Source organism: Procambarus clarkii, chromosome 4, assembly GCF_040958095.1.
Source record: "Procambarus clarkii isolate CNS0578487 chromosome 4, FALCON_Pclarkii_2.0, whole genome shotgun sequence".
NCBI lineage: Eukaryota > Metazoa > Arthropoda > Malacostraca > Decapoda > Cambaridae > Procambarus > Procambarus clarkii.
In genome coordinates, this window is record NC_091153.1 from 31,743,642 (window position 1) to 31,770,876 (window position 27,235).

Consider the following 27,235-nt stretch of genomic DNA (forward strand, 5'->3'; position numbering starts at 1 on the left):
ATATATATATATATATATATATATATATATATATATATATATATATACATATATACATATATATATATATATATATATATATATATATATATATATATATATATATATATATATATATATATATATATATATATATACATATATATATATATATATATATATATATATATATATATATATTTATATATATATATATATATATATATATATATATATATATATATATATATATATATATATATATCTATATATATATATCTATATATATATATATATATATATATATATATATATATATATATATATATATATATATATATATATATATATATATATATATATATATATATATATATATATATATGACCGAAAAAGTAAGATTAATAATTCTAACACGAATTTTCTAGATCTTTCTTATGTTTCTTTTCACTGTTGATCGTAATTGAAAAGTCAATTCTCCAAAATTCATTTATATTTCTAGTCTGACGCGACACTTGAGCGCGTTTCGTAAAACTTATTACATTTTCAAAGACTTTAGTTTACACACACACACAACTGTAACTGAATAGAGCTTAAACATCTTCGATTTTTTATACCTGCATTTGGGTGAGGTGATGTGTTACAACAGTTTTGAATGAAGTGAAAACAAACTTTCAACACAAGCCAGAACACGAAACAATGGGTATTGAAGGTAAGAATGGAAGAGTAATTGCAGAGAGCCTATTGGCCCATATTTCTTGATGCTTCTAAATTGGAGCGGAGTCTTGAAGTGGGTAGAATATAGTTGTGCATTTATTGGCTGTTGATTGCTGGTGTTGACTTCTTGATGTGTAGTGCCTCACAGATGTCAAGCCGCCTGCTATCACTGTATCTATCGATCATTTTTGTGCTTTTTGCTAAGATTTCTCTGGTGATGGTTTGGTTGTGGGAAGAGATTAAATGTTCCTTAATGGAGCCCCTGTTGCTTATGCATCGTTAAACGCCTGGAAAGAGATGTTGTTGTCTTGCCTATATACTGAATTTTTTGAGGCTTACAGTCCCCAAGAGGGCATTTGAAGGCATAGACGACGTTGGTCTCTTTTAAAGCGTTCTGCTTTGTGTCTGGAGAGTTTCTCATGAGTAGGCTGGCCGTTTTCTTGGTTTTATAGTAAATCGTCAGTTGTATCTTCTCATTTTTGTCTGTAGGGATAACGTTTCTATTAACATTTTCTTTCAGGACCCTTTCCTCCGTTTTATGAGCTGTGGAAAAGAAGTTCCTGTAAAATAGTCTAATAGGGGGTATAGGTGTTGTGTTAGTTGTCTCTTCAGAGGTTGCATGGCGTTTCACTTTCCTTCTTATGATGTCTTCAACGAAACCATTGGAGAAGCCGTTGTTGACTAGGACCTGCCTTACCCTACAGAGTTCTTCGTCAACTTGCTTCCATTCTGAGCTGTGGCTGAGAGCACGGTCGACATAAGCGTTAACAACACTCATCTTGTACCTGTCTGGGCAGTCACTGTTGGCATTTAGGTACATTCCTATGTTTGTTTCCTTAGTGTAGACTGCAGCGTGGAAACCTCCGCTCCTTTCCATGACTGTTACATCTAGAAAGGGCAGCTTCCCATCCTTCTCCATCTCATAGGTGAAACGCAACACAGAATTCTGCTCAAATGCCTCCTTCAGCTCCTGCAGATTTCTGACATCAGGTACCTGTGAAAAAAATGTCGTCAACATACCTGCAGTATATGGCCGGTTTCAAGTTCATGTCGACTAAGGCTTTTTGCTCAATGGTACCCATGTAGAAGTTCGCAAACAGGACACCTCGGGAAGAACCCATGGCGACCCCATCTATTTGCTTATACATGTGCCCATCCGGGCTCAAGAAGGGTGCCTCTTTAGTACAAACTTGGAGTAGTTTCCTTTGAAGGTTTTCTGCGGGGAACACAGGCCACAGGGATAAGAGTCTCGTTGAACGTAGAATCACTGTTTACCAACGTACCTGTGGATGAAACAATCGGGATGATATTGGACAGAGTGTATCGTGATCCGGCCTGTACTCCTCTTGACATACCAAAAAAACATTCTAAGGAAACTACTCCGAGCTTGTATTAAAGAGGCACCCTTCTTGAACCCGGATGGGCACATATATATATATATATATATATATATATATATATATATATATATATATATATATATATATATATATATATATATATATATATATATATATATATATATATATATATATATATATATATATATATATATATATATATAGGGAAGGGAGTACCACCTCTGGCTGGAAGAAGGGGGACCCATAGCCTCGGAGGAAACCACACATAACGCATTGGAGGGAATGTGGGTCCCCTCCAATACAGTTTCTGTGTGCTTTTCTCCTACCACCCCCTTCCCTTTTTTTTTTTCCTTTATTGTGTATTTAAAGGTTACAAAACATACAAGACAAATGCCTAAAGGTTATGGATCTCTTGAAGCTCCTCCGCTTCTGGACAGGAACCGAGGACGCAGCAAGCATTTCCCCTCTGGATCGCCACACTGAGACGCTGAAATAAAAAACTGGAAGCCCTTGGGTCTCTGGTGACGTCAATGAGCTTGGACCCCAATTCCTTGAGAAATCCCAAGGCACTCTTGCCCCAGGGGCCATGCGTCTCAGACGCTATATATATATATATATATATATATATATATATATATATATATATATATATATATATATATATATATATATATATATATATATATATACATATATATATATATATATATATATATATATATATATATATATATATATATATATATATATATATATATATATATATAAAAGTTTGTGAGGGTACCACCTCTGGTACCAATGTGGGGACCCATAGCCTCGGAGAAGAAAATAAAAAGTATTCAGAGGAGACCTTGTGGTTTCTCACTGAACACTAATATTATCTTCTCCTACCACCCCCATTCTTTTGTATGTACACATATATATTTACTTTATTTGAACTTTGTTACAAAAAAGGAGTTACATATGGGTTACAAAGATGGTTGTCATAGGTTGTCGAGTTCCTCCAGCTCCTCAGATGGCGGGCAGGAACCCTGGATGCAGTGCGCATTTCCCCTCTGTATCGCCACACTGAGGCGCTGGAAAAGAAAGCTTGCAGCTCTCGGGTCCCTTGTTGTTTCAATGAGCCTAGAACCCAGTTCCTTCAAAAAACTGGTAGCACTTTTACCCCAGGCGCCGAGCGTCTCAGAAGCAATGGGGACAAAATTGTAGTGGTGATCCAGTTCTCTATACTTACGGGATTTGGCTGCTTCCCTGTGGGTGGCAGCGCCACCTGGTTGTGCAACACTGAGGTTAATGTAGGTGTTAGCCAGGGTTGATACGCACGTGTAGTCCCATACCAACTGCTTGCCATTCTTCCAGGGGTTCACTGTGATACCATCCGGGCGACCAATAAGAGCATCAGAGTTACGGGGCGTTAGGTAACGGGGCTCTCTTTCAGCTGGGCATCCAGCTGTGGTGAGGCTCCTCTTGATGATGTCGTTAACTTCACTGTGCCTCGAGTGCCATCCCCCTGTGCTTTGGCAGAGTAGGCCATGGTGACCGTACCTGTCAGCCACCACCTCGCCGCAAATACACCTATATCTGGTGTGGATTGGGGCAGCAAGGCGGAGGGCCACAGCAATTCGGAGGGCGTGTGGTGTGAGACGCGTGCCAGTTGCCGACATTGGGGTTGCTAACAGGAAATCCCCTGCATGTGGTGCTGCTACTGCTGTGAGGCGAGCAATGTCGTGTTGTGTTGTTGCAGCACCCAGGCACTCTGCAGCAACTTGGTCTACAATGGGACCATCCCAGCTGGATTGCTTGTGGGATTTTGGGGATGGTGGTTGAGGTGATTGGCCTGCACGAGAGGCCCACTCTGTGACACAGCGTGTAAAATTGGGATCATGTACACCTGCCAGCTGATGTAAGTGGGCAGGTAGAATTTCCTTCACAAGGTCGTCGGATGCTGATAAGGAGGACAGGAAGGCTGGAACAGCGATTTGCGTTGCTGTTCGAACTCCGAGGCCCCCAAGTCTTACGGGAAGAGAGGCTTGTTTCCACTGTAGGTCATCGAGAGAGAGGTTAAGGGCTTTTTCTAGCATTGATTTCAGTAACCGGTCATACTCACTTAGTTTTTGGCTACTGTAAGATGGTGAACACCTCAGAAAGTAGGTTAACCTGGGGAGGGACAGACATCTGGTGATGAGGTAGAGTGCATCATGAGCATCAATATCCTCAATCCTCCCATCCATCCTCTTAAGGTCGGCGATTTTCTTATCAAGGACCTCATCGATGGCTTTCAACCCCAGGGGAGCTCCTAGGAGTGTGCTGTCTTCAGGTTTAGTTTTGTGGATATTTGGCAGAAGACCCTCTATTCTCTCTGCGATGCCCTGGTTGGAACATATTATTTCACATTTAGAAGGGTTCAGGGTGAGGCCTAAAACTGCACCTTGCTCCTGGATTTTTCTGATGTCCTCCAGGAGGGAGTCTTGGGAACCAGCTAGGGTACCATCATCCAAGAACCAGATGTTAAGCTCGCTGGACAGGACCTCTGTGACTTGTTTGATGACTAAGCAGAAAAGGAGAGGAGCGAGGGGGTCACCCTGTTGGACGCCTTCTCGCGAGTCAATTTCATGTTCGCCAAAAAGTAGCTTAAGATCCATACTGTAGCATGAATGTACAAAAGGGTAGAGGGAAGGGAAATGACTATGAACCGCACGGAGTACAGCATCCCTCCGCACCAAATTGAAGGTATTTTTGAAATCTAGCTTGATAAGGGCCTTTTCGTCTGTGATGTTGGCGATGAAGGCTTGAGCTGCATGGGCTGCCGCCTCACACCCTTGTGGAATGCCAAACCCGAGCTGTTTTGGCTTCAGCATGTTGGCCGCTGCATCACTAACTGTTCTTGCAGCTGCCTTTGCGACGAGATGCCGGAGAGAATTGCCCACAGCTATTGGCCTGATCCCTCCATCCTTTTTCTTTAGAGCACAGAGAGATGCTCCAAAAAAGATAGGTCTTATAGACGCTGGTATGTTGCCAGCTAGACATGTGTTGGTGAATCTGGTTAGTTCCACCAAGAGGTTCTTTGCAATGTCACCCAGTGCAGGGTTGAGCATTTGCTTGAGGTGGTTGGGTTTTAGTCCTGTGAACCCACCTGCTGATCCTGTAGGGAAGGACATGGCTGCTTTATGGACCACAGATTCAGCCACCCAGAGAGGTTCTGCTCCGGTAGCCCCCACTTGTACAATGTCGTCCTCACGCGGAGCCCTGGGTGGGTGTTTCTCCCTTAGGGCTTGAGCTGTTGCGGCATCTCTGTCGGCAATTGAGTCCTCACTGGTGATGACTCGTATTGCGCCAATAGTGTTTCCTTCTTCTATTTTCTTGGTGACTGATGTTCTGATTTTTTATGTCTCGGATATGCCACTGTTGCTCTTCCTGCCGTGGGTGTTTCTCGCGCGAGTGGGAAGGCGCACCTGGTTGTCCTCCCTGGGAAAATCATTTATAGCTTTGATGACTGAGGCAGCTAAGGTTTTGTCTCTCCTTGCAGGGGTGGCTAGACATATGTTGCCAAACATTAGGAGGTTGTGCCATGCTTGGGTCGTTCCAGGAGAGTCGTTGACCTTTCTCAGGAGGGCAGATAATTTGGCTGCTGCATGGGGGCGGGCTGCTTTAGGGATGTGTTGCAAGGTTCTGGCCGATGTTGCTTTGATAGCTTCTAATAAATTTTCTGTGGGAATGAAGGTCTGGGAGGTGTTTTGCCTTACGGGCGGTGTGGGCTGTTGATTGGTGTTCTCCCTGGGAGGGCGCCCAGAACCCAAACACCTGGCTCCGTTGTGGTAATGAATGCGCACATTATCGTCACTCAACCGGATATAGCATACCCGGTCACACGTCTGACATCTACCTTATCGCTGACATCTATATATATATATATATATATATATATATATATATATATATATATATATATATATATATATATATATATATATATATATATATATATATATGTGTATACTGGCAGCAGGTTTTCTTTCAAACATGTTTCATTGAATATGACCGCATATTCTGTATTTATTATTTTCTGGTTTAGGGCTTCTATCCCTCTAACTATTTTCTTAGCATCAGGGCTTAATTGGAATAGGAGTTCTCCAAAACTCATTTTCGTACTTTTAAGGTGAAGCAAAGAAGTGATTTACTATAGAGTGTATTACACTTATTTCTATAATTTACACGACGTTTCGAACCTCCATGGTTCATTCTCAAGTGAACAGATCTTACAATACTAGTTGATTTTATATCCGCATTAGATCAGGTGATAATACAATGAAGGTGAAAAACATTGGGGGATACATAAAGGATAAACATAGGGGCTGCAGAAGGCTTATTGGCCCATACGAGGCATCTCCTATCTAAACACAAAGATTAATCCAGTGTAATTGGCCTGTTATGTTGGACATTGTCTTCTGTGTTGGCATCGATATGTTCTTGTCTTGTCCTTACTCTCATGGTGGGCAGAGTAAATAGTTCCGTGATTTGGGTGTTCATGGTAGGTCGCTCTATTCTTATGTGAATTGCCTCAAGAATTTGTAATCTTCTTGAATCTTGGGTTTTGTCTATTATGCAAGTATTCTTGTTCAACATTTCTCTTGTTAGAGTAATGTCATGGGCTTGTCTCATGTGATTCCTAGGGGCACCAGATTGAAGATGGCATGTCAAACGCCTCGTCAGCTTGGTCGACGTCATACCTATGTACTTACATTGAAGGTTACATCCTTCGTGGGGGCAAGTGTACATGTATACAACGCTTGACTGCTGTAAAGGGTTCTCCGTCGGCTTCGGGCTGTTTTTGATAAGGAGTTCGGAAGTCTTCTTGGTTTTGTAGAATATTATCAGGTTTATGTTTTGGTTAGGAGTAGTGCTTTTTACTCCTTTACGGATTATTTCTTTCATTATTCTTTCCTCTTTTATATGTTCACTGTGCATGGTTGATTTGTAATATAATTTTATTGGGGGTGTTGTGGTTTCTGTTCTAGGTTCTGAATTATACCAACGGTCCAAGTGTCTTCTTATAGCAGCGTTTATTTCCGCGTTGCTATATCCGTTGTTCACCAATACCTGAGTTACTCTTTCAAACTCTCTACTCACGTTGCTCCATTCAGAGCAGTGGGTAAGCGCTCGACGAATATAAGCATTGAGAACACTGGCTTTGTATCTTTGGGGGCACTCACTTCTACCGTTCAGGTATAATCCTATGTTGGTGGGCTTAGTATATACGTTGGTGCTTAAAGAGGTTCCTGTTTTTGTTATTAGTACATCCAAGAATGGCAGACTGTTATTTTCACTATTTTCATGTGTAAATCGGAGTACTGACTCTCTCTCTAGGTGTCTTTTTAGGTCAATTAGTTCATCTGAGTCTTTTACTATTACGAATATGTCATCTACATAACGGCAGTATACAGTTGGTTTTTGTCTGCTACTGAAGACCCTATCTTCGATGGTTCCCATATAAAAATTAGCAAATAAAACTCCTAAGGGGGAGCCCATTGCTACTCCGTCTATTTGTAAATACATGTCTCCTTGTGGACTGATGAAAGGGGCTTCCTTTGTACATGCTTCGAGAAGACTTTTCAAGTGTGGCTCAGGTATGTCTAATTTGGGGGTGCTCTCGTCTCTGTATACTCTGTCCAGTATCATTCCTATGGTTGTGTCGACTGGGACGTTGGTAAAAAGGGATTCAACGTCCAGGGAAGCGATGATTCCATCGGGCTGGGTAGATTTGATCAATTCTAGGAAATCTGCTGATGATTGTAGACTAAACTTACTTGGAGTGTATGGAGTTAGGAGTTCATTGAGTTTCTTTGCCAGGTGATAAGTTGGGGTTGGTATTTGGCTGATTATAGGGCGTAGTGGGTTACCTGGTTTATGCGTCTTAACATTGCCGTAGGCATATCCTAAGCCATAGTCGCCTTGAAGTTTATTGAAATGCTCATTCGGCATCAACTAAACAAGAAGAAGGAAGCCCTCCAAACCTTTATAGAGCAGGCGGAGCATCTGTTAAACAAATGGACCCAGTACGACATCCCTATCCAACTCAAGCAAACCATCAACAGTGAACTATTTAACCAGAAACAACAACATAAAACTCTTGTAGAAACAAAGACACTCCGTAAGTTAACATCCCTAAACGGTGGACAGCTAAAAATCCCTCGTCCTAAAGATGGCTACTTTAACCTGACTTCTTATGATCTTACCCAGGACCAACGAGACCTCTTAAATCTTGGTCTAAATTGTCAATTCTTATCTAAACCAAAGATGCATCAAAAACGCCTGGAAATCGAAATGCTTCTGGACGATATCCATAAGCTAGAAGACAACAAAAAAGTCATCACCACTGACACACTTCAAGCTGAACTACTTGCAGAAGCAGGGAAAAAACGAGGAACATATTCATCTACAATCTTAACCCCACGACTCAAAGAAGCAGCGAAACAACTAAAAAATCTGAAAGACGTAACAATAAGAAAAGCCGACAAAACAGCAGCATATGTATTGATTCCTACCCATGAATACATGAACAAAATTAGCGACATCCTAAGTGACGACTCCAAATTTCAACGAATCACGAGGAACCCCGTAGAAGACCTTAAGCGGAAAGTAAACAAAACAATTACAGCAATCAACGCAAAGATAGATAGTGTGCATTTCAATAAACTTCAAGGCGACTATGGCTTAGGATATGCCTACGGCAATGTTAAGACGCATAAACCAGGTAACCCACTACGCCCTATAATCAGCCAAATACCAACCCCAACTTATCACCTGGCAAAGAAACTCAATGAACTCCTAACTCCATACACTCCAAGTAAGTTTAGTCTACAATCATCAGCAGATTTCCTAGAATTGATCAAATCTACCCAGCCCGATGGAATCATCGCTTCCCTGGACGTTGAATCCCTTTTTACCAACGTCCCAGTCGACACAACCATAGGAATGATACTGGACAGAGTATACAGAGACGAGAGCACCCCCAAATTAGACATACCTGAGCCACACTTGAAAAGTCTTCTCGAAGCATGTACAAAGGAAGCCCCTTTCATCAGTCCACAAGGAGACATGTATTTACAAATAGACGGAGTAGCAATGGGCTCCCCCTTAGGAGTTTTATTTGCTAATTTTTATATGGGAACCATCGAAGATAGGGTCTTCAGTAGCAGACAAAAACCAACTGTATACTGCCGTTATGTAGATGACATATTCGTAATAGTAAAAGACTCAGATGAACTAATTGACCTAAAAAGACACCTAGAGAGAGAGTCAGTACTCCGATTTACACATGAAAATAGTGAAAATAACAGTCTGCCATTCTTGGATGTACTAATAACAAAAACAGGAACCTCTTTAAGCACCAACGTATATACCAAGCCCACCAACATAGGATTATGCCTGAACGGTAGAAGTGAGTGCCCCCAAAGATACAAAGCCAGTGTTGTCAATGCTTATATTCGTCGAGCGCTTACCCACTGCTCTGAATGGAGCAACGTGAGTAGAGAGTTTGAAAGAGTAACTCAGGTATTGGTGAACAACGGATATAGCAACGCGGAAATAAACGCTGCTATAAGAAGACACTTGGACCGTTGGTATAATTCAGAACCTAGAACAGAAACCACAACACCCCCAATAAAATTATATTACAAATCAACCATGCACAGTGAACATATAAAAGAGGAAAGAATAATGAAAGAAATAATCCGTAAAGGAGTAAAAAGCACTACTCCTAACCAAAACATAAACCTGATAATATTCTACAAAACCAAGAAGACTTCCGAACTCCTTATCAAAAACAGCCCGAAGCCGACGGAGAACCCTTTACAGCAGTCAAGCGTTGTATACATGTACACTTGCCCCCACGAAGGATGTAACCTTCAATGTAAGTACATAGGTATGACGTCGACCAAGCTGACGAGGCGTTTGACATGCCATCTTCAATCTGGTGCCCCTAGGAATCACATGAGACAAGCCCATGACATTACTCTAACAAGAGAAATGTTGAACAAGAATACTTGCATAATAGACAAAACCCAAGATTCAAGAAGATTACAAATTCTTGAGGCAATTCACATAAGAATAGAGCGACCTACCATGAACACCCAAATCACGGAACTATTTACTCTGCCCACCATGAGAGTAAGGACAAGACAAGAACATATCGATGCCAACACAGAAGACAATGTCCAACATAACAGGCCAATTACACTGGATTAATCTTTGTGTTTAGATAGGAGATGCCTCGTATGGGCCAATAAGCCTTCTGCAGCCCCTATGTTTATCCCTTATGTATCCCCCCATGTTTTTCACCTTCATTGTATTATCACCTGACCTAATGCGGGTATAAAATCAACTAGTATTGTAAGATCTGTTCACTTGAGAATGAACCATGGAGGTTCGAAACGTCGTGTAAATTATACAAATAAGTGTAATACACTCTATAGTAAATCACTTCTTTGCTTCACCTTAAAAGTACGAAAATGAGTTTTGGAGAACTCCTATTCCAATTAAGCCCTGATGCTAAGAAAATAGTTAGAGGGATAGAAGCCCTAAACCAGAAAATAATAAATACAGAATATGCGGTCATACTCAATGAAATATATATATATATATATATATATATATATATATATATATATATATATATATATATATATATATATATATATATATATATATATATATATATATATATATATATATATATATGTGTTTTATCTCTAGAGGTTTACTACTGAAACAGTGTTATAATCAATATACAAAAGTTTATTATGTATGCGGTACATACACAGAGAGAAGGCTATTTGTTCAAAAAGCAACGATATAGAGGTTAGCAGTAATATAATGGCAACGTAAATGTACAAGTGTTCGTTGTTCATTATTCGATATCCACCAGTATTCCCTACGTGATATATTATCGCTACAGTTTATTGTAATAGACTGCAAACACAGGAGCCTTTGGAGATAATTATAGAGTTCACAGAACTCTTTAATTTATATTTGCGCACGTGCTAGAACCACTTAACAATATGTTTATTACTCTAATTTAAAGTGTTTTGTTTTTAATAGGTGTAGTGATTATTATTTTTATATAATGTTGGACAAGCAAATATTATTTTTCCTAATCTATATTGCTGTCCACAGTTGTTGGTGGGGTGGTGGCTTGTGTTCTGCCTGACAGTCACTACAGGGTACAATTCCTCTTTGATGGCTCACCTTACTGTACAAGGCCGGTCCCGGCCAATAGAGTCCTTCGAGGACCTGGTGAACCTGCCAGGCTGGAGGTGGGGAACGACTAAATGGATCTTATCGGAATCAATAGCTGAATACTTTATGAAACATCCAAATCCTGCGGTCAATCAAGTTTATCGCAAAATGGAGGTGGGTTGTGAAGGTGTTCCTAATTACACACATATGATCCCTTCCGAACGTTGCCTATTTAATAATATCAGTAAAGTTAATTACAGTCATGTTAACAGCTTGTCTGTTGTGGTTTGTAAAAACACTCCAAGATTGAATAATCTCTACAATTTACCTTCAACACTACAATCAGTTATAAATATGTCAAACTGAGAGCCAACACCATTTAAATACTGCTTGTTAGGTCGTAAAGGACGACGAGGCGCTGAAGAAGGTGCTGGCGGGGGGATTCTCCTTCATCATCTACAAGATCTTCGTCACCATCAACATAGCAACACGATACACAGATGGGAGAGGCAACACTCCCTTCTACATGAGCAGGGACATTCCTATGTTTGTTGGGTCAGGATGGTGCATTAGGTGAGAATTCTTCCTTGATCACTGGTAAGGTAGTCACATTACTGTGTACGTTTAGTGGTAATCGTGAGAGGTATGGGTTCGAATCCTAATGGGCTCATTTGGAGTTCTTATATATATATATATATATATATATATATATACCTAGTAGCCTATATATATATATATATATATATACCTATATATATATATATATATATATATATATATATATATATATATATATATATATATATACCTAGTAGCCAGAACGCACTTTTTGGCCTACTAGGCAACGCCCGATTTGCCTAATAAGCCAAGTTTTCCTGAATGAATATATTTTCTCGAATTTTTTTCTTATGAAATGATAAAGCTACCCATTTCATTTTGTATGAGGTCAATTTTTTTTTATTGAAGTTAAAATTAACGTAGATATATGACCGAACCTAACCAACCCTACCTAACCTAACCTAACCTATCTTTATAGGTTAGGTTAGGTTAGGTAGCCGAAAAAGTTAGGTTAGGTTAGGTTAGGTAGGTTAGGTAGTCGAAAAACAATTAATTCATGAAAACTTGGCTTATTAGGCAAATTGGGCCTTGCATAGAAGGCTGAGAAGTGCGTTCTGGCTACTAGGTACGACATATATATATATATATATATATATATATATATATATATATATATATATATATATATATATATATATATATATATATATATATATATATATGTCGTTCCTAGTAGCCAGAACTCACTTCTCAGCCTACTATGCAAGGCCCGAGTTGCCTAATAAGCCAAGTTTTCATGAATTACTTGTTTTTCGACTATCTAACCTAACAAAAAACCTATCCTATCCTATAAAAACCTATCTAAGCTAACCTAACCTAACTTTTTCGGCTACCTAACCTAACCTATAAAGATAGGTTAGGTTAGGTTAGGTAGGGTTGGTTAGGTTCGGTCATATATCTTCGTTAATTTTAACTCCAATAAAAAAATATGACCTCATACATAATGAAATGGGTAGTTTTATCATTTCATAAGAAAAAAATTAGAGAAAATATATTAATTCAGGAAAACTTGACTTATTAGGCAAATCGGGCCTTGCATAGTAGGCTGAGAAGTGCGTTCTGGCTACTAGGTACGACATATATATATATATATATATATATATATATATATATATATATATATATATATATATATATATATATATATATATATATATATATATATATAAATATATATATATATATATATATATATATATATATATATATATATAAATATATATATATATTAGTATATTTTGGTAGCAGTCTTTCCTGTAGACATATATTATTAAATATGACCGAAAAAGTAAGATTAATAATTCTAATACGAATTTTCTCGATCTTTCGTACGTTTCTTTTCACTGTTGGAGGTAATTCAAAAATCAATTCTCCAAAATTCATTTTTATTTCTAGTCTGACGCGACACTTGAGCGCGTTTCGTAAAACTTTTTACATTTTCAAAGACTTTAGCTTACACATACACAACTGAATAGAACTTACACATCTTCGATTTGTTTATATCTACATTTGAGTGAGGTGGATGGGGTGAGGTGGTATTAATAGGGTATTAAATTCCTAAACACAAGACAGAACACGAAACAATGGGTATTGAATGGAAGTGATTTGTAGAAAGCCTATTGGTCAATATTTCTTGATGCTTCTATATTGGAGCAGAGTCTTGAAGTCAATATATTGGTCAATATTTCTTGATGCTTCTATATTGGAGCAGAGTCTTGAAGTGGGTAGAATATAGTTGTGCATTAATTGGCTGTTGATTGCGGGTGTTGACTTCTTGATGTGTAGAGCCTCGCAGACATCAAGCCGCCTGCTATCGCTGTATCTATCGATGATTTCTGTGTTGTTTACTAGGATTTCTTTGGCGATGGTTTGGTTGTGGGAAGAGATTATATGTTCCTTAATGGAGCCCTGTTGCTTATGCATCGTTAAACGCCTAGAAAGAGATGTTGTTGTCTTGCCTATATACTGGTTTTTTGGGAGCTTACAGTCTCCAAGAGGGCATTTGAAGGCATAGACGACGTTGGTCTCTTTTAAAGCGTTCTGCTTTGTGTCTGGAGAGTTTCTCATGAGTATGCTGGCCGTTTTTCTGGTTTTATAGTAAATCGTCAGTTGTATCCTCTGATTTTTGTCTGTAGGGATAACGTTTCTATTAACAATATCTTTCAGAACCCTTTCCTCCATTTTATGAGCTGTGGAAAAGAAGTTCCTGTAAAATAGTCTAATAGGGGGTATAGGTGTTGTGTTGGTTGTCTCTTCAGAGGTGCATGGCGTTTCACTTTCCTTCTTAAGATGTCTTCGACGAAACCATTGGAGAAGCCGTTGTTGACTAGGACCTGCCTTACCCTACAGAGTTCTTCGTCGACTTGCTTCCATTCTGAGCTGTGGCTGAGAGCACGGTCGACATAAGCGTTAACAACACTCCTCTTGTACCTGTCTGGGCAGTCGCTGTTGGCGTTTAGGCACATTCCTATGTTCGTTTCCTTAGTGTAGACTGCAGTGTGGAAACCTCCGCTCTTTTCCATGACTGTTACATCTAGAAAGGGCAGCTTCCCATCCTTTTCCATCTCATAAGTGAAACGCAGCACGGAACTCTGCTCAAATGCCTCCTTCAGCTCCTGCAGATGTCTGACATCAGGTACCTGTGTAAAAATGTCGTCAACATACCTGCAGTATATGGCCGGTTTCAAGTTCATTTCGACTAAGACTTTTTGCTCGATGGTACCCATGTAGAAGTTTGCAAACAGGACACCTAAGGGGGAACCCATGGCGACCCCATCTACTTGCTTATACATGTGCTCATGTGCCAGTGATTATTCATATTATTTTGTTTGTTGACTTGTCTGTTATATTTTATGTGCTTAACTTTATTCATGTCTTGTTTTTCTAACGTAATTAAAATTTCATTGCTAAATTTACTTGTGTTTTGTATGTCTTCCCATTACCTTACCACAGACAAAAGTTCCAGCTTTTCTCTTTTTTCCTCTCTAATGTGACGAGGCCCTGCCCCTAGCTTTTGAAACAGCCGAACACCAACGCTTTACCGTTACATTAAAGTGGGGGCCTGCCCTAGGAGCTTCACTCAGGTACTGGTGCCAAGTAGTAAATTTATGGTAAGCGTATTTGCCTTTGGTAACGTAGCTTTTTACTATTTTTCATATTCAATTTTATTTTTATATGGTGCTGTGTGTATTGTGCATTCCGAGAGTAGCATATGGTGAAGGTGAGACAACTTTGGATTACGTGGTGACTGTAGGGCCTGAGTCATTCTCTTAATTGGTCATCTCTCCCTCCGTGTTATTACTCGTGTTTACCATCTTTTGTCCCTAGGATATTTCTCATATTTTCGACAGATCATCATATTGGTACCCTGGTACTGTGGTCTGCCCCCGGGTCAAGTGCACCTAATCTTCTGCAATCTGACAGTAGGAGGATAAAGAGGGCCATAGTTCCTCTAGCACGAACTTTAGTTGCTGAATTGGGACCTCAGCAGCAGTTCTCGTCACCAGTTGACACCTCGCACCCCTACACGTCGGTCAGAGATGATGATACCTACATTGGTAGGGAATTAGCTTTCTTTTTCAGAGCACAAAAGTTCGCTAATTCTGTAAGTATCATATTAATTTCAGTGGGAAAACTTGCTTATGTCCTATAGAGACTCGGCAAGGTATGCCTACATTCTTGGACTACCAATTATACTTTTGAGGCAATTAACTGTTTCATTTGTTTTAGAAACTCAGTTTCGCTTGTTTAGTAGGATTTTCTTGCCCTTATCCTCTTACATGAGTACCGGGTAAAAGATTTCCTGCGACCTTGATTTAATTAATCATTTAACATCATGTAATTAACTTTAATTGGTAAAGATTCCACAGGATAGGTACCAGTTGCCACGTTGTCCTGTTTCTGACATTCACCATATCACAACAGTATATTCGTTGTGCATTTATTTGCTAATTTCACCATGTTTCGTCTCCAAGCTTTCCGTGCAGATCCAGCAGGTTAAATAGGGACTTTAAGTCGTGCCAAGAGGACTGAATTACAAACTCTTGCACATGAGTATCAACTAGAAGTTCCCTACCAAGCCAACAAAAATGAAATACACAACCTGTTACTGGATCATCTCTTAGAGCAAGGTAAGATAGACTCTGAAACTCACGAAACTTACTTTATTGCAGATAAAACTGATTTGGCAACGATGAAACTCAGACTAGAGCTGGCCAAGATCGATCGCGAGCAGCAAAGAGACGCCCTTGAACAACAAAGGGAAGCGGCTGCCATACGAAGGGAAGAACAAGAACGTGAGGCTGCCTTGAAGAAGGAAGAACAAGAACGTGAGATTGCAATACTCCGTGAACGTGAACGAATACAGCTTGAAACAAAACGACGCCAGTTGGAGATGCAACACGAACATGACAAGCAACACGCAACTCTGGCTATGGAATGTCGTCAACGAGAATTCGCGTTGGAAACTTCACTCCTCGCTCAACGCCAGCAAGCTACCGCCAATCTTCCCGTCAGTTTTAATACATCACATGCAAGTAAGTTAATTCCATCATTCGTAGAAACAGAAGTTGACGTGTTTTTCACCACCTTTGAAACCCTTGCTAATCAACTTAGTTGGCCTGCCGACCAATGGGCCACCCTTCTCAGAGTACATCTTACAGGTAGAGCTGCAGTTACACTCAGTACTTTGGCGTCTGAGAATGACTACCAGACTCTGAAACAAGCAGTGTTGGACGCCTACCTTCTCTCCACCGAAAGTTATCGAAGGAAATTCCGTGACCACCTGAAGGCAAGTACCACTACCTTTCTCGAGTTTGCTAATACCAAAAGGAGATATTTTATGAAATGGCTGGAAGCAGCACATGTCTCTACCTTTGCAGAACTCGTCAACCTCATGCTAGTTGAAGAATTCTTGGGGCGTGTGCCGCCTCCTGTCCGTTTATATTTAGCAGATAAAGAAGAAACCGACTACCTAAAGTGTGCTAAGTCGGCTGACACTTATAGCCTCATCCACCGGCTGACACCAGAACCATCCTCCAGTAAGAAGTCGTGGTACAGTTACGAGAAAGTGAGTACCGATCAAGCTGGCTCGCAATTGTACTGTAAGTATTGTAGACTCTATGGACATACCATAGATAAATGTGGTAAGTCTCAATACAAAGGAACCACCGAAACGCCAAAACCCAAACCAACTCCTCCTAAGTCTGGTAAGCCTGTGATGAATGTTGGTGTTCATGTTAATGATCTTTCTCTTTTCAGTAAACACCTGTATCCTGGAACTGTCTCTACCAACGGTACAGATTCGGAGGGACGTTTCAAATTGAAGATCTTGAGGGACACAGCGGCTCTTCAGTCCATAATATTGAAATCAGCTGTGCCTAACATCACCTACACCGGGGAAACCGTCCTTATCACTGACCTCACTGCTACCACTCCGTATCCACTCGCCAGAGTCCACCTGGATTGTCCTTTTGTGACCGGTGAAGTACAAGTCGCCATCAGGGAGAAGCCTTTTTCCATGTCTGGAGTGCAAATTCTCCTGGGCAACGACTTGGCAGAAGATTTGCAACCGTCCAACCTGATCATCATGGACAAACCCCAGGTGTGTAACTCTGTAGTGGACAATCCCATCTTTGAGTATGTTCCAGCAGAGGTCCATGAGAGTGATGAAGTTTCTCCTCCGGTTTTGGTGACCACCCGTGCACAAGCTGCACGCCCGCAATCAGCTGACTCTACTGCTACCGATGTCCCTCAAGACCCTCAGAATCTACCACCGAATCTTACCAGTTTGGAGTTCCATAAGTTACAGAGGGAAGATCTATCATTAACACCATTATTCTTCCAGGCTGAGACTCAACCTGACAGTATCCCTGGGTTCTTCCTAGAGAATCAGTTGCTCTACCACAGGTACAGACCCAGTACGCTGAAGGAGGACGACGATTGGGCAAATGTCGAACAACTAGTAATTCCCACCAGCATAATGCCCGATATTCTACACCTGGCCCACGGAGCTCTTTCTCACTATGGTTTTAACAAAACCTACCACGGAATCAGACAAGACTACTACTGGCCAGGTATGGTTAAGGACGTCAAAATGTACGTGCAATAGTGTCATACATGTCAGATGGCAGGTAAACCTAACATCTCTATTTCCCAGGCCCCATTGACTCCTATTCATGTGCCTGCAGAACCTTTCCACAGACTCATCATAGACTGTGTTGGTCCTTTACCCCGGACCAGTTTTGGCAACGCCTATATACTAACTATTTTGTGTCCTACCACCAGATTTCCCATAGCAGTTCCAGTAAAGAACATTACGGCTGCTACTATGGTGAAAAAACTAATGAAGATCTTCACCCAGTATGGATTTCCAAGAGAGGTTCAAAGTGACTGTGGCACCAACTTCACCAGTGATCTCTTCAAGAAGACACTGGAAGAGTTCAACATCACACAGGTACTGTCCAGCCCCTATTAGCCTGCTTCACAGGGTTCTCTTGAATGTAGTCATCAGACTATTAAAGCACTCCTAAAGAAATTTTGCAATGAAACCTTGAAGGACTGGGATAAACAACTTGACCTCATTATGTGCATTTTCAGAAGTCTCCCCAATGAGTCTCTAGGAGTATCTCCTTATGAGATGCTCTACGGACGTAAGTGCCGCACTCCTCTCAAAGCTTTCAAGGACTTTCTACGTAATGCCACCTTCAGTGACCATCAGAATGTGCCCCAATTTCTTCAAAACTTAAAACACATTCTAGAGAGAGTACGTAAATTTGCTCATGATAATCTAATGAAAGCTCAAGAGAGGATGAAGACTAATTTTGACCAACGCAGCAATCTAAGGAAATTTAAACCAGGAGACTTCGTGTTGGCATATTTTCCTATCCCAGGTTCTCCATTGCAAAACAAGTTTTCAGGACCTTACTTCATCAAGGAGAGCAGGAACAATCGCAACTACGTTCTTGAGACTCCAGATAGGCGGCGGAAGACCCAGTTTTGCCACGTCAACCTCCTGAAGCAGTTTCAAGGTACTCCCCCACTGTGTTGGTATCATTATCCACCTTTAAAGGTCCATACCTCCACAGTGAGCCCTTCCCTGCTTCTCCTCCCGAAAGCACTAACACTGAGTCAGTGCCTTCCAACTCGGAAATCCTTAATGATCTTCATACCTATTTGCAGGACAGTAATAGTGCTCCTCTCATCAGAATCTTCAAGGAACATCAGAAGTTGTTCAGCGATGATCCATAGGAGTGTAATGTGGTTCAGCACGATATCAATCTACTCCCTGACACCCGGCCGATTCGTCAACCTTTCTACAGAATCAGCCCGAGCAAAAAGGAGGTCATGCGTGCTGAGGTATAGTACCTCCTGGATCATGGGCTGGCCACCCCTTGTGAGTCCCCTTGGGCCTCACCCTGCATCTTGGTTGCCGAAACCGCAAGGTAAAGTGAGGTTGTGTACTGATTACCAGAAATTGAATCTTGTGACTATCAAGGATGCTTATCCATTACCTAGAATAGATGACATCCTTGACGCCATTGGTAATGCTCGGTATCTATCAAAGTTAGACTTGCTCAAGGGATACTACCAAGTATGTTTGACAGAGCGAGCTAAGGAAATATCTGCCTTTACCACTCCCTTTGGCCTTTACAGATACGAACGCCTTCCATTTGGATTATGTAATGCCCCGGCCACCTTCCAGCGAGCTGTCAACCGCGTCATCCAGGGCTTAGATAATACCTACGCCTACTTGGATGACATCGTTGTGGCAACTAAAACGAACATCTGCAACGATTTCTTGCCAAACTCCTGACAGCCGGCCTCACCATCAACTTGGGCAAGTCCACCTTTGCCAAGGTAAAGTGCGTTATCTTGGTCATGAGATAGGGAGTGGCAGCCTAGCTCCGTTAAACATACATACCCAAGCCATCCAGCATTACCCACAGCCTACCACCAGGAAGCAGCTCATGCACTTCCTTGGTCTTGCCTCCTACTACCATAGGTTTGTGAAGAATTTTAGTACGGTGGCGACACCTTTGATCACTTTAACCAGCCCCAAGCAACGGTATAATTGGACCATTCAGCAGACCATTGCTTTTGAACAACTTAAATTCCTGCTCTGTTCTAATCCTATTCTCGCCTCGCCAGATATCACGAAGCCTTTCATCCTCCATGTCGACGCCAGTGGTACCGGCATCGGGGGTGTCCTGATGCAACAACGAGGCGAGGATGTTTTTACTGTTAGCTACTACAGCTACAAGTTAAAAACACAACAGAAGAATTACAGCACGATCGAAAAGGAGCTACTCTCCATCGTCCTGAACATGCAGCACTTTGAATCATACCTGCAAAGTGCTCGGTCTACCACCATCTACTCGGACCACAATCCCCTACGCTTCCTGCAGCAAGCCCAATTCAACAATCAACGGCTTCTACGATGGGCTTTATGTCTGCAGAATTTCAACCTGGGGATCTTCTACATCAAAGGTTCTGACAACATCATAGCAGACGCCCTCTCCAGAGTTTATGAAGTAGAGACAACTCCACCTACTACTCTACCACCTGAAGACGTAACTTCACCAGTAAGTGCAGGCTTCAGGGGAGAGTTGTGACAATTATATCTTTCAAGAGAGATTGAGCCTGCTCTTCTCCACATGAAGTTACGTATTTTACACATGATTAGATGCTACCTTCAAGATACGCCTCCCAGTAGCACAAAACGTTTTGACCAGGAGGTAAAATGTACCCAAGACCACCCCCCCCCCCTACTCCACTCCCTCCACGCCAGCTCGTCATCAACCAGCCAACTACCCTACCCAGCCTGCCTGCTTCTGATTGGTGACTCACCGACTGCACACCTGCACACTGCACCTCAGCGCCTTCTACCTGAGTCGATGTCTGGGCTTGGTCCAGCCATTGAAGTCAGAATATCCTTGTGCTCTCAAGCAGTGAACAATTAACTGATATACGCTGTGTATCTGCTGGATGTTTTGCAGCTAGCGCTAATATTCTCAGCACCTAATTATTTTTCACCTTTAAACGTTATATTATTGTAGAGTAACTTCATCCCTATTATTCATTTATGTTATATTGTTTTTGTCTTGTTCTTTTGCACTGTACGTTGCCAAGGGATTGTCTTTGTTTATATTTTTGTTTTCTATATTAATTAAAGTTTCATTGTTCATACTTTGTGTTTTGCGTGTCTTCCCTTACTTTACCACAGACAGACAAACAGGCAAGCAGTGTATTTTTTTTTGTAAGTGTGACTAGGCACTGACACCTGCCATTGGATGACTGCCGAACATCTACACTCCAACACTTTCCCGTCACAAAATATATATATATATATATATATATATATATATATATATATATATATATATATATATATATATATATATATATATATATATATATATATATATATATATATATATATATATACACCAATCAACAGCCCACACCGCCCGTAAGGCAAAACACCTCCCAGACCTTCATTCCCACAGAAAATTTATTAGAAGCTATCAAAGCAACATCGGCCAGAACCTTGCAACACATCCCTAAAGCAACCCGCCCCCATGCAGCAGCAAAATTATCTGCCCTCCTGAGAAAGGTCAACGACTCTCCTGGAACGACCCAAGCATGGAACAACCTCCTAATGTTTGGCAACATATGTCTAGCCACCCCTGCAAGGAGAGACAAAACCTTAGCTGCCTCAGTCATCAAAGCTATAAATGATTTTCCCAGGGAGGACAACCAGGTGCGCCTTCCCACTCGCGTGAGAAACACCCACGGCAGGAAGAGCAACAGTGGCATATCCGAGACATCAAAAATCAGAACATCAGTCACCAAGAAAATAGAAGAAGGAAACACTATTGGCGCAATACAAGTCATCACCAGTGAGGACTCAATTGCCGACAGAGATGCTGCAACAGCTCAAGCCCTAAGGGAGAAACACCCACCCAGGGCTCCGCGTGAGGACGACATTGTACAAGTGGGGGCTACCGGAGAAGAACCTCTATGGGTGGCTGAATCTGTGGTCCATAAAGCAGACATTTCCTTCCCTACAGGATCAGCAGGTGGGTTCACAGGACTAAAACCCAACCACCTCAAGCAAATGCTTAACCCTGCACTGGGTGACATTGCAAAGAACCTCTTGGTGGAACTAACCAGATTCACTAACACATGTCTAGCTGGCAACATACCAGCGTCCATAAGACCTATCTTTTTTGGAGCATCTCTCTGTGCTCTAAAGAAAAAGGATGGAGGGATCAGGCCAATAGCTGTGGGCAATTCTCTCCGGCGTCTCGTCGCAAAGGCAGCTGCAAGAACAGTTAGTGATGCAGCGGCCAACATGCTGAAGCCAAAACAGCTCGGGTTTGGCATTCCACAAGGGTGTGAGGCGGCAGCCCATGCAGCTCGAGCCTTCATCACCAACATCACAGACGAAAAGGCCCTTATCAAGCTAGATTTAAAAAATGCCTTCAATTTGGTGCGGAGGGATGCTGTACTCCGTGCGGTTCATAGTCATTTCCCTGCCCTCTACCCTTTTGTACATTCATGCTACAGTATGGATCTTAAGCTACTTTTTGGCGAACATGAAATTGACTCGCGAGATGGCGTCCAACAGGGTGACCCCCTTGCTCCTCTCCTTTTCTGCTTAGTCATCAAACAAGTCACAGAGGTCCTGTCCAGCGAGCTTAACATCTGGTTCTTGGATGATGGTACCCTAGCTGGTTCCCAAGACTCCCTCCTGGAGGACATCAGAAAAATCCAGGAGCAAGGTGCAGTTTTAGGCCTCACCCTGAACCCTTCTAAATGTGAAATAATATGTTCCAACCAGGGCATCGTAGAGAGAATAGAGGGTCTTCTGCCAAATATCCATAAAACAAAACCTGAAGACAGCACACTCCTAGGAGCTCCCCTGGGGTTGAAAGCCATCGATGAGGTCCTTGATAAGAAAATCGCCGACCTTAAGAGGATGGATGGGAGGATTGAGGATATTGATGCTCATGATGCACTCTACCTCATCACCAGATGTCTGTCCCTCCCCAGGTTAACCTACTTTCTGAGGTGTTCACCATCTTACAGTAGCCAAAAACTAAGTGAGTATGACCGGTTACGGAAATCAATGCTAGAAAAAGCCCTTAACCTCTCTCTCGATGACCTACAGTGGAAACAAGCCTCTCTTCCCGTAAGACTTGGGGGCCTCGGAGTTCGAACAGCAACGCAAATAGCTGTTCCAGCCTTCCTGTCCTCCTTATCAGCATCCGACGACCTTGTGAAGGAAATTCTACCTGCCCACTTACATCAGCTGGCAGGTGTACATGATCCCAATTTTACACGCTGTGCCACAGAGTGGGCCTCTCGTGCAGGCCAATCACCTCAACCACCATCCCCAAAAGCCCACAAGCAATCCAGCTGGGATGGCCCCATTGTAGACCAAGTTGCTGCAGAGTGCCTGGGTGCTGCAACAACACAACACGACATTGCTCGCCTCACAGCAGTAGCAGCACCACATGCAGGGGATTTCCTGTTAGCAACCCCAATGTCGGCAACTGGCACGCGTCTCACACCACACGCCCTCCGAATTGCTGTGGCCCTCCGCCTTGCTGCCCCAATCCACACCAGATATTGGTGTATTTGCGGCGAGGTGGTGGCTGACAGGTATGGCCACCATGGCCTACTCTGCCAAAACACAGGGGGATGGCACTCGAGGCACAGTGAAGTTAACGACATCATCAAGAGGAGCCTCACCACAGCTGGATGCCCAGCTGAAAGAGAGCCCCGTTACCTAACGCCCCGTAACTCTGATGCTCTTATTGGTCGGCCGGATGGTATCACAGTGAACCCCTGGAAGAATGGCAAGCAGTTGGTATGGGACTACACGTGCGTATCAACCCTGGCTAACACCTACATTAACCTCAGTGTTGCACAACCAGGTGGCGCTGCCACCCACAGGGAAGCAGCCAAATCCCGTAAGTATAGAGAACTGGATCACCACTACAATTTTGTCCCCATTGCTTCTGAGACACTCGGTGCCTGGGGTAAAAGTGCTACCAGTTTTTTTAAGGAACTGGGTTCTAGGCTCATTGAAACGACAAGGGACCCAAGAGCTGCAAGCTTTCTTTTCCAGCGCCTCAGTGTGGCGATACAGAGGGGAAATGCGCACTGCATCCAGGGTTCCTGCCTGCCATCTGAGGAGCTGGAGGAACTCGACAACCTATGATAACCATCTTTGTAACCCATATGTAACTCCTTTTTTGTAACAAAGTTCAAATAAAGTAAATATATATGTGTACATACAAAAGAATGGGGGTGGTAGGAGAAGATAATATTAGTGTTCAGTGAGAAACCACAAGGTTATCTTGAGATAATTTCGGGGCTTTAGTGTCCCCGCGGCCCGGTCCTCGACCAGGCCTCCACCCCCAGGAAGCAACCCGTGACAGCTGACTAACTCCCAGGTACCTATTTACTGCTAGGTAACAGGGGCATTCAGGCTGAAAGAAACTTTGCCCATTTGTTTCTGCCTCGTGCGGGAATCGAACCCGCGCCACAGAATTACGAGTCCTGCGCGCTATCCACCAGGCTACGAGGCCACCAGGTCTCCTCTGAATACTTTTTATTTACTTCTCCGAGGCTATGGGTCCCCACATTGGCACCAGAGGTGATACCCTCACAAACTTTTATAACAAAAAAAAAATATATACATATATATATATATATATATATATATATATATATATATATATATATATATATATATATATATATATATATATATATATATAAATATACAGTGGTACCTCGCATAACGAATTTAATCCGTTCCATGTTCGTCATGTGAAACGGACGTCATACAAAACGAGTGTCCCCCATGTAACCAGTGTGATGCACTGTGTTTATTGTGAAATTCCCCCAGTGTGCATGACATCAAATGTTCCCCAAAATATGATTTTTCTTTGCAAAATGATAAATTACCGTCCCTGAACATGTCTACGTAAAAATAATTACCAAATTTCACTTTGGCTGTGAGAGCGTGGACAAGGTGCGCTGTGACGTCATCAGGGCCTGGTCACCCGTGTGTGAAGCTCCCAGACACGGTCGCGCAGGCCATTCAAGCACCTCGTGTTGCCACAAATATATTTTCAAATATTTTTTCTATTCATTTCCAATGCGGTTTTATTTGTTTCTTTTATCGTATATGATGCATATTTGTGACCTTTACAATATGTATACAGTAGAATGTTCATAATTTTCCATTAAACTGTGATACATGTGTCAGTAATGTGTCCACAATAAATGTTTATTGTCACAATATTACGTGGTAAAAATTCACTAAAATTACAATATGTACAGTTTCACATACTATTTACACAGTAACACACTGTATTACACACTCAGTACTTTGGAGGTGCGTAATAGTCAACGAAGTAGTCCATGGTACACAGCGCGACTTTGCTCTCCTTGCACCAGCTACAGATAGATTTTCGTTTCCTGTTTCATCGTTCTGTGTGCTTGCAAATAACACACTCGCGTGCACCCTTGGCTTTAATACTTGTTGGTGGTATGTAGCCAAGCTTGTAAAGCATAAGGTAGTATTGAAACGATTATAGGAAAAGCTCAATTTGTAAGGTAGTCTTGAAAAGATCGCTTTGTAAGGTCCCACACAGGAAGAGATTCAGCTAGCCTCAAAGAGTGTCCATCAGTCAGGTAGAGATTCAGCTAGCCTCAAAGCGTGTCCATCAGTCAGGAAGAGATTCAGGTATTCTTGAAAATATCAATGAACAACACCACCATGGAAGCCGCTAACACTGTTCATCTATGCTACTTGTATCAGATGCATCATCACTGAACGCAGAAAACGATTCATCTATGTATCATCTATATAAACTCGAGATGGCAAGGGTGGGGCCCAGAGCTACAACAGGATACGCTTGCTGTATCATCCTCATAGGTGCTGTATCACTGGCATCCGACCGTTGTGTTAAGCCCTTATTGCGCCTAGCTTCACCAATGTTATGACCCTTATGTTCTTCAAACAGTAGGGTCTGAATTGCACTGACTGAGCGCAGTCTTTCAACACCGTGTTGGACAGGTGTTTAAGAGCCAGAGGCACGTGTGCTACAAATGGTTGCTCACGCAGTACTAACCCAGCCAGCAGCCCTTGTCTTTCATATTCGTTATAGCATAAGGTTCGTTCAGTGTTTGTTGGGTAGGCTGCTCCATTATGACAATCTTTCTTTGTTTCAAATGTGTTCCATTTGTTTTGTATTTGTCACTTACGTCTCAATAATGGAGCAGCCTACCCGACAAACACTGAACGAACCTTTATGGCATTTGTCCATTTTTCAAATTGTTTCAACAGTTCTTTTATTTTTTGTTTTTGTTTTATTTAAGAAACATCGAGCAGCCGACCTGTAGACCACCGAACGAACCTTTTTGACATTTGTACTGGTTTTCAAAATTCTTCATTTTTATTATTATTTACGTTTCTTGTATGTAAGGAACATGGAGCAGCCTACCTGCCGACCACCGAACGAACCTTTTGCTATAAGACAAATGAAAAATAAATATTGAACACATTTGAAGAAAGGAAAACGTCATAATGGTTTATTCAGTGAATGTAAGGTAGGCTTCTCCATTATTGAGACGTAAATGACAAATACAAAACAAATGGAACACATTTGAAACAAAGAAAGATTGTTATAATGGAGCAGCCTACCTGCCAAATACCGAACGAACCTTTTTGACATTTGTTGTATATCATTCAATTCATTTCTTTTTTCCTACAAAAACGTCGATGCTTTGCAACATCTCAGCAGTCACCCTTTTATATCTCAGCATCATTAGCATCTTTAAACAAGAACAACATAATTTATGTGCATCGTCGGAGGCGTCTAAGAATGTGCAAGAAGCAGCGCGACCCCACCATGTGGTGTTGACGTTACTCAAACCAGCGTTCGTCATGGGACGATTTGAAGCCGATCGGGCCGTTCGTTACCCAAAATGTTCGTCTTTTGGGGCGATCGTTATGCGAGGTACCACTGTATATATATATATATATATATGTATATATAAATAAAAAAGGAAATGTTCGTTTGTTCAAATTGCTAATCTCCGAAAGTTCTTCACCGATTGCTTTGAAATTTTCACACAATATTCCATTCACGTCCGAGCGGATTTAGATATACATATTGTATTGATGTCACGTCTGTGACGAAAAAAAATGTTTTTTTCTGAAAAACTGTGGTTTTTAAGTGTTTTTCATGTGAGTGAAATCTTCAAAACCTCTTTACCGATTGCATCAAATTTTGACACAACGT